Source organism: Coturnix japonica, unplaced genomic scaffold (genome assembly GCF_054131305.1).
Source record: "Coturnix japonica strain WE unplaced genomic scaffold, WE-NBRP24 Scf041, whole genome shotgun sequence".
Classification (NCBI taxonomy): domain Eukaryota; kingdom Metazoa; phylum Chordata; class Aves; order Galliformes; family Phasianidae; genus Coturnix; species Coturnix japonica.
Window position 1 is genome coordinate 3,222,727 of NW_028188944.1, and position 14,774 is coordinate 3,237,500.

Sequence of the window (14,774 nt, forward strand, 5' to 3'; positions counted from 1 at the left end):
TTGAGGCTCTTCATGAGGCGAATGAAAAACAGGATAAACATAAAGTGAATGAATGTAAATAATCAGAGTAAACAAGCAACTATAAGTCACTACAACTATTAACAACTACGGACTTGTCAATAATAGATGTGGTCACTTTCTTAGTTCCAAGTGCTGATCTCTTTGCTTCCAAGGGGAATTCCAGGGATGGCCTTGGGAGCTGTGGATGGTCAGTATGTAAAGCTCAATGTTATGTCTGTAGTGATGTAATGTGATGTCTGTTTGGAGACCTCTGATACTCTTTAGAGTTTGGTTGGTAGAATAATAGAACTTTTACTTCTGGAAATGTGCTCGAGCTGCCTTGCATGATGGCTGGGTTTTCTTCAGAAGCCATGTCCAAGGGCCATTGGTTCCACTCCTACTGGGTTCATGTACTCATCCATTCCAGTGCAGTAAATTAAAGCATAATAACAATAAATACATGTTATCAGACGTCATCCAGTGCTAAACGGTACTTAATACCCAAGAATCTTCATGTTGTGTCTCTCTATGCACCCTGGGCACTTTTTGCCCTAAAGAACAGCAAGCTGCCAGCTCACACGGCTGTTTGTTTACCTGTGAGGGTGGCGGAGCTGCCCCAGCCAACATTTGGAACTTAATCAGGTAATGCTCCTTTTCTTTATGTCATCTGCTAGCTGCATTATTTATTTAGCCTCCCCACAACAAAGACACCATTGTTTTTGAGTGTTGCAAGAGAAAGCAGCATGCCTGCCACTGTCTGTGACCATACTGACACCCCTGAGCCCCTCATTTCTTCATTTCTCTAATGCAGGGGAGGAGCGTGTCCTGATGGCAGAACAGGCAGCAGTTGGGGGGCTGTTCTATGGGGATCCTGTCCCAGAGGGACTCTGGTGTCCTTCTCTGTTTACTTCTCTCACATTCTGTGGTGCCTGTGAGAGAAACAAATGGGCCACGATTGCCTGGGAGCGATGGAGCAGCATCCTGCACTGCTCCTCAGTGCTGCCACTGTGCAATCCCCAAGTGTTTCTTTAAATGTAGTGACAAGCTTCCTTTACATTCCGGCTCAGTAATTACCTGTGAAAAAAGAAAGCACAGAAGTTGTGAGCAGCAATGCTTTTGTTGGACAGAATGTCCCATGAGCTCCTTATCCATTGCTTCTCTGCACAAATAAGATATTGAGGTATTTGCACGGGATGAGCTGTGTTAAAAAGGGTACAACAAAAGGGTAAAACATATACAGATTATTCAATAGATGTATACCGTGTTCAGCATAATCTTATTAAAATGAGGTTTAGACATTAGGAAGAGGTCATAAATGTAGCGAAAAACTGAATGTGTTTTACTTTAGGGGATGTTAATTACTATCTTCTTCAATCCAGCCCCTGACAGCAGCGAGGTGTCTGCTATTTCCATTGGTATGGTTTGCACTTCAGTGACTGGAGCTGCTTCCAGGCTGTGGCTCAGGGGTCTCTGGTGGTGTGTGACAGCTGTACCCAAGGAAGTCCACTTAATTTAATAAAATATTAAACGGTATCATTGAGCCCATTGTATGCCTATCCAGGCTGCTGCAGCCCTTTGGTTAAGACACTAAACTGTCCCTGTTTGGGGTGATACAATGTTTGGTGCTCCCCAAGAATTCTTCTCCATAGGTTCAAAGAGATTGGGCACTGGATGTGTAGCATTTAAACATGCTTACAACTTGCTTTCAATTGGGAAACTTGTTCAGCTAAACGTTGTTGTAATGAGTCCTTCAAATATGATTTGATTGTTCTGACCTAAAGACCCACAATTACATATTTACTGGGAAGAAATCCCATAACCTGACCCAGTCAAAGCCCACAACGGAGGTTTCTGTGGCTGTAAGTGTGGCTGTGCTTTCACAACACAAATCTTTGGCCTCAATACCGACATTTCAGGTAACTGGTATTGGTGCTCACTCTTCCCTGGCACACAGCTGTTTGCTTCTGCTCCACGCTGCGGCTGGAAGCCCTGTGTGCTGTAACTGCCTGTACTGCTGGAATAGGGAAACCATCCCCATGGGAACGAGGGCAGGGGAAGCCTGGCTGCAGAATGTGTTGTATGAAACTGGGGTCTGGAGGAGTGCAGGAGCATTGGTCTTTGATCCGGGGCACTTCTGTATGAATTAGAGCAGTGGTAGTGCCCTTTGTATTGCTTTTTGTGCATAACCAACCTGCTAACAAAAAAATTAACTATGTCTTATGAAATGCTGGAGAGCTACTGATTATGTTTGCTGGAAGGTTACGCAGCAGGATTAACTCCTATAGGAATTACTGGGCAATGGTAAAAGGTACTGAGTGCGCAGCTGCAGCTGCATGGTCCTCTGCCCCTCTCACTGCTCTGATCGCTCAGCAGTGCAGCTGCCAGGCCTGGGGTTAATGAGGACTCTCAGTGAAATCATCTTCTCTGTTAGGCTGCTGTTATTTGGATGGTTTGGGTTCGTAAAGCCCAGGATCGTTATGTTTCCTTCCTCTCTCTGATACCATTGACCTAGTTTTTGAAGCTGGTAACTCTGAGCAGCCATCTGTAACCCAGCTGATACCAAGTAATGAAAATAACAGAGAGGTAACAGCCCGCTGGGTGGATTGCAGCTTTATGGGGAGCATTTGCTGTTTGTATTTCCACTGCTCCCCCTCTGAGTTTTGCTTTCTGACCTGTGGTGTGAGGCAGAGGGGGGGTCCAGGAGCAGCATGGGCTTACAGCAGCACTGCTGCTTTGGTGGTGTTAGTACTGCATGGTTTGTGCTAAAAGAGAACAACAGAGCATGAGGTGCTGCTCAGGTGAGCTGGCAGCAGCCACCTTTGTTGGCTGTTGCTGTTTTGTGCATTTTAACCAGAAATACAGCTCAGTGTCCTCAGGAGCTGCGTGCACGCACGGATTAATCCATGGCAAATTGTTGGGCTGTGCTTCCACCCCTGGGGTAAATGGTTCCAGGTATACTGAATACCTCTCCAGGTAAAAGCAAACTGTGGCCTACATTTTGCAGCCAATGGGATGGAAAAGAAGGCATTAGCAATGTCAATGGTGGCGTACCACCTAGCTTCTTTTGACTCCAATTCATACTGGAGTTCTAGCATGTCTGGTACAGCAGCACTTAATGGAGGTGTAACTTCATTCAGGCCACGGTAATCTACCGTCAGCCTCCATTCCCCACTGGTTTTATGCACTGGCCATATGGGGCTGTTAAAAGGCGAGTGCGTTTTGCTAATCACTCCCTGATTTTCTAATTGGCGAATTAGCTTGTGAATGGGGAGCAATGAGTCCCTATTGGTGCGGTACTGCCGTCTGTGAACCACTTTGGTGGCAATTGGTACCTCTTGGTCTTTTACCTGGAGCAACCCCACAGCAGAAGGATCTGACAGACCAGGTAAAGCTGACAGCTGCTTAACACCGTTTGTGTTAACAGCAGCTATCCCAAAGGCCCATCGATACCCCTTGGGATCCTTAAAATATCCCATCCTAAGGTAATCGATTCCCAGTATACATGGAGCCTCTGGACCAGTCACAATAGGGTGTCTCTGCCAGTTTTTACCAGTGAGGCTTATTTCGGCCTCCAACATAGTCAGTTCTTGGGAACCCCCAGTCACTCCATGGATCTATATTGGTTGTGTCCCTTGGTGACTTGAGGGCATTAGGGTGCATTGTGCACCAGTGTCCACCAAGGCTTTATATTTCTGTGGTTGAGATGTGCCAGGCCACTTAATCCACACAGTCCAATCAATATACTCTATTGTCCCTTTCCCTCCCCTGGCTGGGGGCAGGGCCCCTCTATTGTTTACCTCGGTGGCTTGCAGCGACTGGAACTCTCCCCTTCCTGGAATAGTTCACCTTGGTAGTTGTTTCAGCTTGTAATTCTTTCACTCATGCCTGAAGTGCAGAAGTGGATGAATTACACCACTTCTTCATGTCCTCCCAATGACTACAGAGGAAAAGCAACAAGGCAAGACGTGTAGTCTCATCGTTGATTCGAGGTGACTTATCATCGTCATTTGCTTGAATACGAGGACGTCTCTTTTTTATGGTTGAGATTTTCGATTATACAGGTCGAGAGGAACTCATGTTGTTTAGCTTCCTCAATAGGTAATTGTGGAAATCCTGGTTTCCATCATCTTGTACCACCGTGGATTCATCTACATCAGGCACATTAGCCAATTTGTCAATAATATCATTTTGTGTTCCCTCCACTTCGTTTAACCTTTCCACAATTTTGACAATGGCTGAAGTATACAGATTAACTTCTGTAGCGCTTATAAATAATTCAAGTTCCTGAAGCCTGCCAATTAGTTCATTCACAAAGGGTTTCCTGTCCCCTTTGCCATATACTAATGCAAGTGCACTGGCATGCTTTTCTGGAGCTGCTTTTGTAAAGTCACGCCACATTTGTCGTGGAACGCGGACTGCTTCAGGATCATGTAATTGGTCTGGATCATTACGATTGAACTTGCGGCTGTATAGCATTTCCACCAGAGCATTTTCTCTCAAAAATTGGATACCTTTTTCAATATCAGTCCATTTCTTTCTCTCAGGCTCCAAGTCCCGTTTAAAGGGGAATCTATCTCTTACCGCTATCAACATCCGCTTCCAGAGGGTGTAGGACCGATTTTGGCATGTGCCAATACCTCTGTCCACACGAGAGTCCCTGGAAATGCTACCCAGTTGGCGAGCTTCACTGCCATCGAGCCACGCACTGTTGGCACCATTGTCCCAGCAGCGAAGTAACCAAGTGACCATATGTTCTTTTGGCTGACGTGTATAATCCTTTCTTAGATCTCGAATTTCACTCAGTTTAAAAGATCGATCAATAATGGTCGTTATACTTTGCTCACCTTTTGCTCTATCAAGAGTCCCAGGTGTTGATGGTGGCAACTGTGTTGATGAGGCTGCCCCATCTATAAGTTTGGACTTGAGAAATTCTCGTAAAGAAAAACTAGCTTTTGGCTCCTCTTCTGACTCTGACCCTGACCCTGATGCTTGTGTTATTTCCTCCAGGTAACCCTCCTTCTTTTTCCTCTCTCCTAACTTTCTCTGCTCCTCTAACTTCTTCTGCTTCTCTATCATCTTCTGCTCCTCTATCATCTTCTTATACCCCTCTAACATCCTCTGCTCCTCCAACTTCTTCTGGTCTTCTGACTCCCCCTGCTCCCCTGAGTCCCCTGAGTCTCCTGAGTCCTGCTCTCCTAACTCCCTCCGCTTTTCTAACTCCTTCTGCATTTTCTCTAACTGAGTTGAAACTTGTTTTGTCTTTTGCCCTCTTACAGGGGCAACCAACATTGTATCTGGTGTCCCAGATGGTTGGTCCAATTGGACTACATGCGCCCCCAGTGGCTGGCCAAATTGGACTACATGTGCCCCTGGTAGTTGGTTAAATACATTCAACTCACCCTGGAGGGCACATAGCTGGTCTCGGAGAGCGTTCCGCTCAAACTGGACGGCACCAAGCTCAGTCTGGAGGCTGTTGTAGTTGGACTGGAGAGTGTTGTACCCGAACCGGAGGACATTATGCTCGGCCTGGAGGGCATTGTGCTCAGTCTGGAGAGTGTTGTACCCGGTTCGGAGGGCATTGTGCTCAGTCTGGAGAGTGTTGAGCTCAGTCCGGAGGGCATTGTGCTCGGTCTGAAGAGCGTTATGCTCGGACTGGAGGGCATTATGCTCGGACTGAAGAGTGTTGTGCTCGGTCTGGAGGGTGTCACAATTGGCTTGAAGGGCATCGTGCTTAGGCTGGAGGGTGCCGCACTCAGACTGGAGGGCGTCATACTTGGACTGGAGAGTGTTGTACCCGGACCGGAGAGCGTTGTGCTCAGTCTGGAGAGTATTGTGCTCGGTCCGGAGGGCATTGTGCTCAGTCTGAAGAGCGTTATGCTCGGACCGGAGGGCGTTATGCACAGACTGAAGAGTGTTGTGCTCGGACTGGAGGGTGTCGCAGTTGGGTTGGAAGGCATCGTGCTTGGCCTGGAGGGTGCCGCACTCAGACTGGATGGCGTCATACTTGGACTGGAGAGTGTCGTGCTCGGACCGGAGGGCATTGTGCTCGGACTGGAGAGTGTTGAGTTGGGATTGCAGGGAGCTTTTCTCATCCCAAAGTTTTTCTGCGTCAGCTCTAAGATTCTCTTTCTCGTACCAGATTGAGTCTCGTTGGTACAGGAGATCTTTTCTCTCAGCTTCAAAAACTTTTTCTCTCTCTACCTTCTCATCCCAAAGTTTTTCTGCATCAGCTCTAAGACTCTCCTTCTCGTACCAGATTGAGTCTCGTTGGTACAGGAGATCTTTTCTCTCAGCTTCAAAAGCTTTTTCTCTCTCTACCTTCTCAGTCCAAAGTTTTTCTGCCTCAGCTCTAAGACTCTCCTTCTCGGCCCTGAGACTCTCTCTCTCAGCTTCAAAAACTTCCCTCTCAGGAATGGTATTGAATAATGCCCGATAAGCATTAGCTAGGCCCAAAATCATTTGTGCCTCCTGAGATCTGCCTGAGCCACAACATTCCTGCCTCAAATATGCAATCAAACTCTCAGGATTCTTCAAGTGTTCAGGAGTGAAGCTCCATAACACTGAAGATGTCTGTCCTTTGAGAATCTCTTCAAAGCCTCTCCACACTCCCTGCCACTCAGTATTCTCTGGTTCTAGGGAAGACTTCCTCCGGATGTTATAAATCCAGATACTGAGTGAGATTATTACAATAATCAACAGTAAGATCAGGGAGATTAAGAGTGTGGCCCACTGATCATTCAAAAACTGCATAAAGGATTCATAGAAAGAAAGAGGAGCACGCTTAAAAATCACCATTTCTGTATAATTAGTTGCATTAGTTGCTCCCTCTGGAGCTGTATACAGATACGAAGTGAGCATTGCTAACCATGCTTTCAATCCATTATACAATTGTATGGCTCCATAAGAAAAAGTGGCTAGCTTAAACATGACCCAATATGTTCGGAGCGTCTCAAAAAAGGAACCAATGGCACACAGTCCCTGGTAAAACAAATTTAGTAGAGAAAACATTTCTTTTTCCTCCAATAGAGAGAAAAAAAGTAAAAGAAAACAAAGCTCAGCAGTGTTTATAAAATATACCGGAGTATTGGCAGTCCGCCTGGACTTTCAAGGTCAAGCTCACAGGTGCAGAATCGCAAACCTAAGATAGCTCCTTAACAGGGAAAAAACTCGTAGCTCTGTTAAAAGCTAAAAGAGCAACAGAAGAAAACACAGAAAAACAGCAACTCAATATGCCCGCATCCTCCACCAAAATCTGTCACGGTTTGAACTAAAAATCCACCTGCGTCCGTGACAGGGGCCGTGGGCCCCGGAGGGGCCCTAGGCCAAAAGGAAAAAGTTAATTAGGAAAAGAAAACAGCGGCAACGATGTAAGGAGGCACACTTATTTACTAAATACTATATCGAAATACAGGATAACACAATATAATACAATATAATTGAAAATTGAGCTAACGAATCAAGCAAAATAGGAGAGAGAATGAGTCCCGTAACCGAGAGGCCTACTGTGAATCTGGGCGAACGGCTGAAGGCTCCCACACACTGCCCTGAACGCCAGAACTTGAAAGACGTCAGTCTGTTCTGCGACAGAGTTAATATATGTCATGGTTTTGTAATGTTGTAATTTTGCTATCAGTATTCCACATCATAACATCATGTAAAGTATGGATACTTCTATTGAATGTGCAGTCCACAGAAGAAAACTACATATCACAGAGGACTTAGCAGAGGATGGTTCCCTGAAACCATGACACCTGACCAGGAATCGAACCCAGGCCTCCAGGGTGAGAGCACCGAATCCTAACCACTAGACCAACTGGGATATCGCTTCGGCAGCACATATACTAAAATTGGAACGATACAGAGAAGATTAGCATGGCCCCTGCGCAAGGATGACACGCAAATTTGTGAAGCGTTCCATATTTTTCTTCTGTGGACTGCACATTCAAAAGAAGTATCCATACTTTACATGATGTTATGATGTGGAACTGATAGCAAAATTACAACATTATTAAACCATGACAATCTGACCCACAGCAGCTCCTGCCCCATAGACCTGATTCACATGCGCCCCACAGCAACTCCTGCCCCATAGATCTGACCCATATCTGCCCCAAAGCATCTCCTGCCCCATAGATCTTTCCCACATCAGCCCCACAGCAGATCCTGCCCCATAGATCTGACCCACATCTGTCGCACAGCAGCTCCTGCCCCATAGATCAGACCAACATCAGCCCCACAGCAGCTCCTGCCCCATAGATCTGACCCACATCATATGTAAAGCAGCTGCTGCCCAATAGATATGACCCACAGCAGCTTCAGCCCCATTGATCTGACCCACATCAGCCCCACAGCAGCTCCTGCCCCATAGATCTGACGTACATCATCTCCACTGCAGCTCCTGACCCATAGATCTGACCATATCTGCCCCACTGCTGCTCCTCCCCATAGATCTGACCCAAATCTGCCCCACAGCAGATCCTGCCAAATAGATCTTAACCACAGCAGCTCCTGCCCCATAGATCTGACCCACATCAGCCCCACAGCAGCTCCTACACCATAGATCTTACGCACTTCTGCCCCACAGCAGCTCCTGCCCCATAGCTCTGACCCACATCTGCACCACAGCAGCTCCTCCCCATAGATCTAACACCCACATCATCCCCTCTGCAGCTCCTGCCCCATAGATCTGACCCACATCTGCACCACAGCAGCTCCTCCCCATAGATCTAACACCCATCAGCCTCACAGCTGCTCCTGCCCCATATATATGCCCTACATCAGGCCCACATCAGCTCCTGCAACATAGATCTGACCCACATCTGCAACACAGCAGCTCCTGCTCCATAAATCTGACCAACATCAGGCCCACATTTGTTCCTGCCCCATAGATCTGACCCACAGCAGCTCCTGCCCCATAGATCTGACCCACATTTGCCACACAGCAGCTCCTGCCCCGTAGATCTGCCTCACTTGCGCCCCACAGCAGCTTTCGCCCAATAGATCTGAACCACATTCGCCACACAGCAGCCCCTGCCGCATAGATGTGACCCACATCAGCTCCACAGCAGCTCCTGCCCCATAGATCGGACCCAAATCTGCTCCACTGCTGCTCCTGCCCCATATATCAGACCCACAGCAGCTCTTCCCCATAGATCTGACCAACATGTTCGCCACAGCAGCTCCTGCCCCATAGACCTGACCCACATGTGCCCACAGCAGCTCCTGCCCCATAGACCTGTCCCACATGTTCCCCACAGCAGCTCCTGCCCCATAGATCTGACCCACAGCATCTCCTGCCACATAGATCTGACCCAAATCAGCCCCACAGCATCTCCTGCCCCATAGATCTGACCCACATGTGCCCCACAGCAGCTCCAAACTCATAGATCTGACCCACATCAGTCCAACAGCAGATTTTGCACCATAGATATGTCCCTCATCTGCCCCACAGCAACTCCTGCCCCATAGATCTGACCTACATCATCCCCTCTGCAGCTCCTGCCCCATAGGTCTGACCCACATGTGCCCCACAGCAGCTCCTGCCATATAGATCTAACCACCATCAGCCCCAAAGCAGCTCCTGCCCCATAGATCTGACCCACATCAGCCACACAGCAGCTACTGCCTTATAGATATGACCCAAGTCAGCCCCACAGCAGCTACTGCCTTATAGATTTGACCCCCATCAGCCCCACAACAGCTTCTACCCCATAGATCTGACCCACATGTGCTCCACTGCAGCTCCAGTCCCGTAGATCTGACCCACAGCAGCCCATGCCCCATAGATCTGACCCTCATCAGCCACACAGCAGCTCCTGACCCATACATCTGACCCAAATCTGCCCCACACCATCTCCTGCCCCATAGATCTAACTCACATGTGCCCCACAGCAGCTCCTGCCCATAGATCTGACCCACAGCAGCTCCTGCCCTATAGATCTGATTCAAATCTGCCCCACAGCAGCTCCTGCTCCATAGATCTGACCCACATGTGCCCCAGAGCAGCTCTGCCCCATTGATTTGACCCACATCAGCCCCACAGGAGATCCTGCCCCATAGATCTGACCCACATCAGCCCCACTGCAGCTCCTGCCCTATAGATCTGACCAACATCAGCCCCACATCAGCTCCTGCCCCATAGATCTGACCCTCATCAGCCCCATAGCATCTCCCGCTCCATAGATCTTAACCGTATCAGCCCCACAGCAGCTCCTGCCACATAGATCTGACCCACATCTGCACCACAGCAGCTCTTGCCCCATAGATCCGACCCACATCTGCCCCACAGCAGCTCCTGACCCATAGATCTGACCCACATCAACCCCACAGAAGCTCCTGCCCCATAGATCTGAACCACATCTGCGCCACAGCAGCTCCTGCCCCATAGATATGACGTACATTATCTCCACTGCAGCTACTGCCCCATAGATCTGAACCACATCAGCCCCACAGCAGCTCCTGCCCCATTGATCTGACCCACATCAGCCCCACAGCAGCTCCTGCCCCATAGATCTGACGTACATTATCTCCACTGCAGCTACTGCCCCATAGATCTGAACCACATCTGCAACACAGCAGCTCCTGCCCCATAGATCTGATTCACATGTGCCCCACAGCAGCTCCTGCCCCATAGATCTGACCCACATGAGCCCCACAACAGCTCCTGCCCCACTGATCTGACCCACATGTGCAACACAGCAGCTACTGCCCCATAGACCCTACCAACATGTGCAGCACAGCAGCTCCTGCCCATAGATCTGACCCACATCTGCTCCACAGCATCTCCTGCCCCATAGATCTGACCCCCATCTGCCCCACAGCAGCTCCTGCCTCATACATCTGACTCACAGCATCTCCTGCCCCATAGAACTGGCCCACATCAGCCACAGCAGCTCCTGACCTATAGATCTGACCCACATCTGACCCACAGCAGCTCCTGCCCCATAGATCTGACCCACATGTGCCCCAGAGCTGATCCTGCCCCATAGATCTGACCCACATCTGCCCCACAGCAGCTCCTGCCCCATAGATCTGACCCACATCTGCCCCACAGCAGCTCCTGCCCCATAGATCTGACCCACATCTGCCCCACAGCAGCTCCTGCCCCATAGATCTGACCCACATCTGCCCCACAGCAGCTCCTGCCCCATACATCTTACCCAGATCTGCCCCACAGCAGCTCCTACCCAAAGATCTGACCCACATCATCTCGACAGCAGCTCCTGCCCCATAGATCTGACCCACATGTGCCCCACAGCAGCTCCTAACACATAGATCTGACCCACATGTGCCCCAGAGCTGCTCCTGCCCCATAGATCTGAACCACAGCAGCTCCTGTCTCATAGATCTTACCCACATCAGCCCCACAGCAGATTTTGCCCCATAGTTATGTCCCACATCTGCCCAACAGCAACTCCTGCCCCATAGATCTGACCCACATGCGCCCCACAGCAGCTCCTGCCCCATCTGTCTGACCCACATGCGCCTCACAGCAGCTCCTGCCCCATAGATCTAACCACCATCAGCCCCAAAGCAGCTCCTGCCCCATAGATTTGACCCACATCAGCCACACAGCAGCTCCCGCCCCATAGATCTGACCCACATGCGCCCCACAGCAGCTCCTCCCCATAGATCTAACACCCATCAGCCTCACAGCAGCTCCTGCCCCATAGATATGCCCTACATCTGCCCCACATCAGCTCCTGCACCATAGATCTGACCCACATCTGCAACACAGCAGCTCCTGCTCCATAAATCTGACCAACATCAGGCCCACATCTGTTCCTGCCCAATAGATCTGACCCACAGCAGCCCCTGCCTCATAGATCTGACCCACAAGTGCCCCACAGCAGCTCCAGCCCAATAGACCTGACCCACATCTGCCCCAAAGCATCTCCTGCCCCATAGATCTTTCCTACATCAGCCCCACAGCACCTCCGGCCCAATAGATCTGACCCACATGTGCCCCACAGCAGCTCCTGCCCCATAGATCTGACCCACATCTACCCTACAGCAGCTCCTGCAAAATAGATCTTACCCACATCTGCACCACAGCAGCTTCTGCCCCATAGATCTGACCCCCATCAGACCCACAGCAGCTCCTGCCCGAAAGATCTGACACACATCATATGCAAAACAGCTGCTGCCCAATAGATCTGACCCACAGCAGCTACTGCCCCATATATCTGACCCACAAGTGCCCCACAGAAGCTCCTGCCCCATAAATCCGACCACATCTGCACCACAGCAGCTCCTGACCCATAGATCTGACCCACATCAGCCCCACAGCAGATCTTCCCCAAAGATCTGACACACATCTGCCCTACTGCTGCTCCTACACCACAGATCTGACCTACATCATCTCCACTGCAGCTCCTGCCCCATAGATCTGACCCGCATCAGCCACACAGCAGGTCCTGCCCCATAGACCTGACACACATCAGCCCCACAGCAGCTCCTGCCCCATAGATCTGACTCACAGCATCTCCTGCCCCATAGATCTGACCCACATCAGACCCAGAGCATCTCCTGCCACATAGATCTGACCCACATTTTCCCCAAAGCAGCACCTGAACCATAGATCTGACCCACATGTGCCCCACAGCTGCTCCTGCCCCGTAGATCTGAATCACAGCAGTTCCTGCCCCATAGATCAGACCCAAATCTTCCCTACATCAGCTCCTGCCCATAGATCTGACCCACATCAGCCCCATAGAAGCTCCTACCCCATAGATCTGACCCACATCAGCCCCACAGCAGATTTTGCCCCATAGATATGTGCCACGTCTGCCCCACAGCAGCTCCTGCGACATAGACCCTACCAACATGTGCCCCAGAGCAGCTCCTGCCCATAGATCTGACCCACATCTGCTCCACAGCAGCTCCTGCCCCATAGATCTGACCCCCATCTGCTCCACAGCAGCTCCTGCCTCATACATCTGACTCACAGCATCTCCTGCCCCATAGAACTGGCCCACATCAGCCACAGCAGCTCCTGCCCCATAGATCTGACCCACATCTGACCCACAGCAGCTCCTGCCCCATAGATCTGACCCACATCTGCCACACAGCAGCCTCTGCCCCATAGATCTGACCCACATCTGCCCCACAGCAGCTCCTGCCCCATAGATCTGACCCACATCTGCCCCACAGCAGCTCCTACCCAAAGATCTGACCCACATCATCTCGACAGCAGCTCCTGCCCCATAGATCTGACCCACATGTGCCCCACAGCCGCTTCTAACACATAGATCTGACCCACATGTGCCCCAGAGCTGATCCTGCCCCATAGATCTGAACCACAGCAGCTCCTGTCTCATAGATCTTACCCACATCAGCCCCACAGCAGATTTTGCCCCATAGATATGTCCCACATCTGCCCAACAGCAGCTCCTGCCCCACAGATCTGACCCACATCAGTCCCACAGCAGATTTTGCACCATAGATATGTCCCTCATCTGCCCCACAGCAGCTCATGCCCCATAGATCTTACCCAGATCTGCCCCACAGCAGCTCCTGCCCAAAGATCTGACCCACATCATCTCCACAGCAACTCCTGTCCCATAGATCTGACCCACATGTGCCCCAGAGCTGATCCTGCCCCATAGGTCTGACCCACATCAGCCACACAGCAGCTCCCGCCCCACAGATCTGACCCAAATCTGTCCCACAGCAGCTCCTGCCTCATAAATCTGACCCACATGTGCCCCACAGCAGCTCCTAACCCATAGTTCTGACCCACATGTGCCCTACAGCTGATCCTGCCCCATAGATCTGCACCGCAGCAGTTCCTGCCCCATAGATCTGACCCAAATCTGCCCTACAGCAGCTCCTGCCCATAGATCTGACCCACATGTGCACCAGAGCAGCTCCTGCCCCATAGATCTTACCCACATCTGCCCCACAGCATCTCCTAACCCATGGATCTGACCCACATGTGCCCCACAGCTGCTCCTGCCCCATAGATCTGAACCACAGCAGTTCCTAACCCATAGATCTGACCCAAATCTACCCTACAGCAGCTCCTGCCCATAGATGTGACCTACATGTGCACCACAGCAGCTTCTGCCCATAGATCTGACCCACATAAGCTGCACAGCAGCTCCAGCCCCATAGATCTGACGCATATCAGCCCACAGCTGCTTCTGCCGCAAAGATCTGACCCACAGCAGCTCCTGCCCCATAGATCTGACCCCCATCTGCCCCACAGCAGCTTTTGGCCCACAGATCTGACCCACATCAGTCTCACAGCAGCTCCTACCCCATAGATCTGACCCACATGTGCCCCACAGCTGCTCCACGGCACGGTTTCCCCGGCTCGGTGCGGCTCGCGAGCTTTGCGGCGCCGGCTATGCGTTTTTGCCTGCAGAGACGCCACGGGAGCGACATTTGGCTGATTCCGAGGAACGTCCGAGCCGAGCGGTGCCCGCCGGGAGCGGTTGGACCGTGCCGGCGCACTTGAGCGGGGTCCGTTCGGGCCGGAAATCCGGACTGCGGGCAGGCCGCGTGGCGAGGGAAGGTGAAAGAGCGGCGGGAAGACGGCAGCGGCGAGAGGTGGGCCAGCGGGAGGCGGCCGCGTCCCCCGCGGGGTTCGCGCCTAGCCTCTCTCCCAGCCAGCAGATGAGGTGGAACGGTACGTGGGATTTTCGGCGGGAGGAGGAGGTGGTGGCGGTGGTGGTGGTGGCGGTGGGGCTGGGTGGTGGCGAGGCGTTTTGGCGGGCTCCGGTCGCCGAGTCAAGCTGCCATTTGGCTGAGCCGTCAGGAGCACCCCGGCG

The 14,774-nt window shown here is 51.0% G+C and overlaps 1 non-coding gene across 1 annotated transcript; it reads left to right on the forward strand.

Moving 5' to 3' along the window:
• Positions 1-7,821: 7,821 nt before the first annotated feature.
• On the forward strand, positions 7,822-7,924 carry LOC146752804 (U6 spliceosomal RNA). The gene has a single exon (XR_014940418.1). It is a non-coding gene; the product is annotated as a U6 spliceosomal RNA (small nuclear RNA).
• The last annotated feature ends 6,850 nt before the right edge of the window (positions 7,925-14,774 follow it).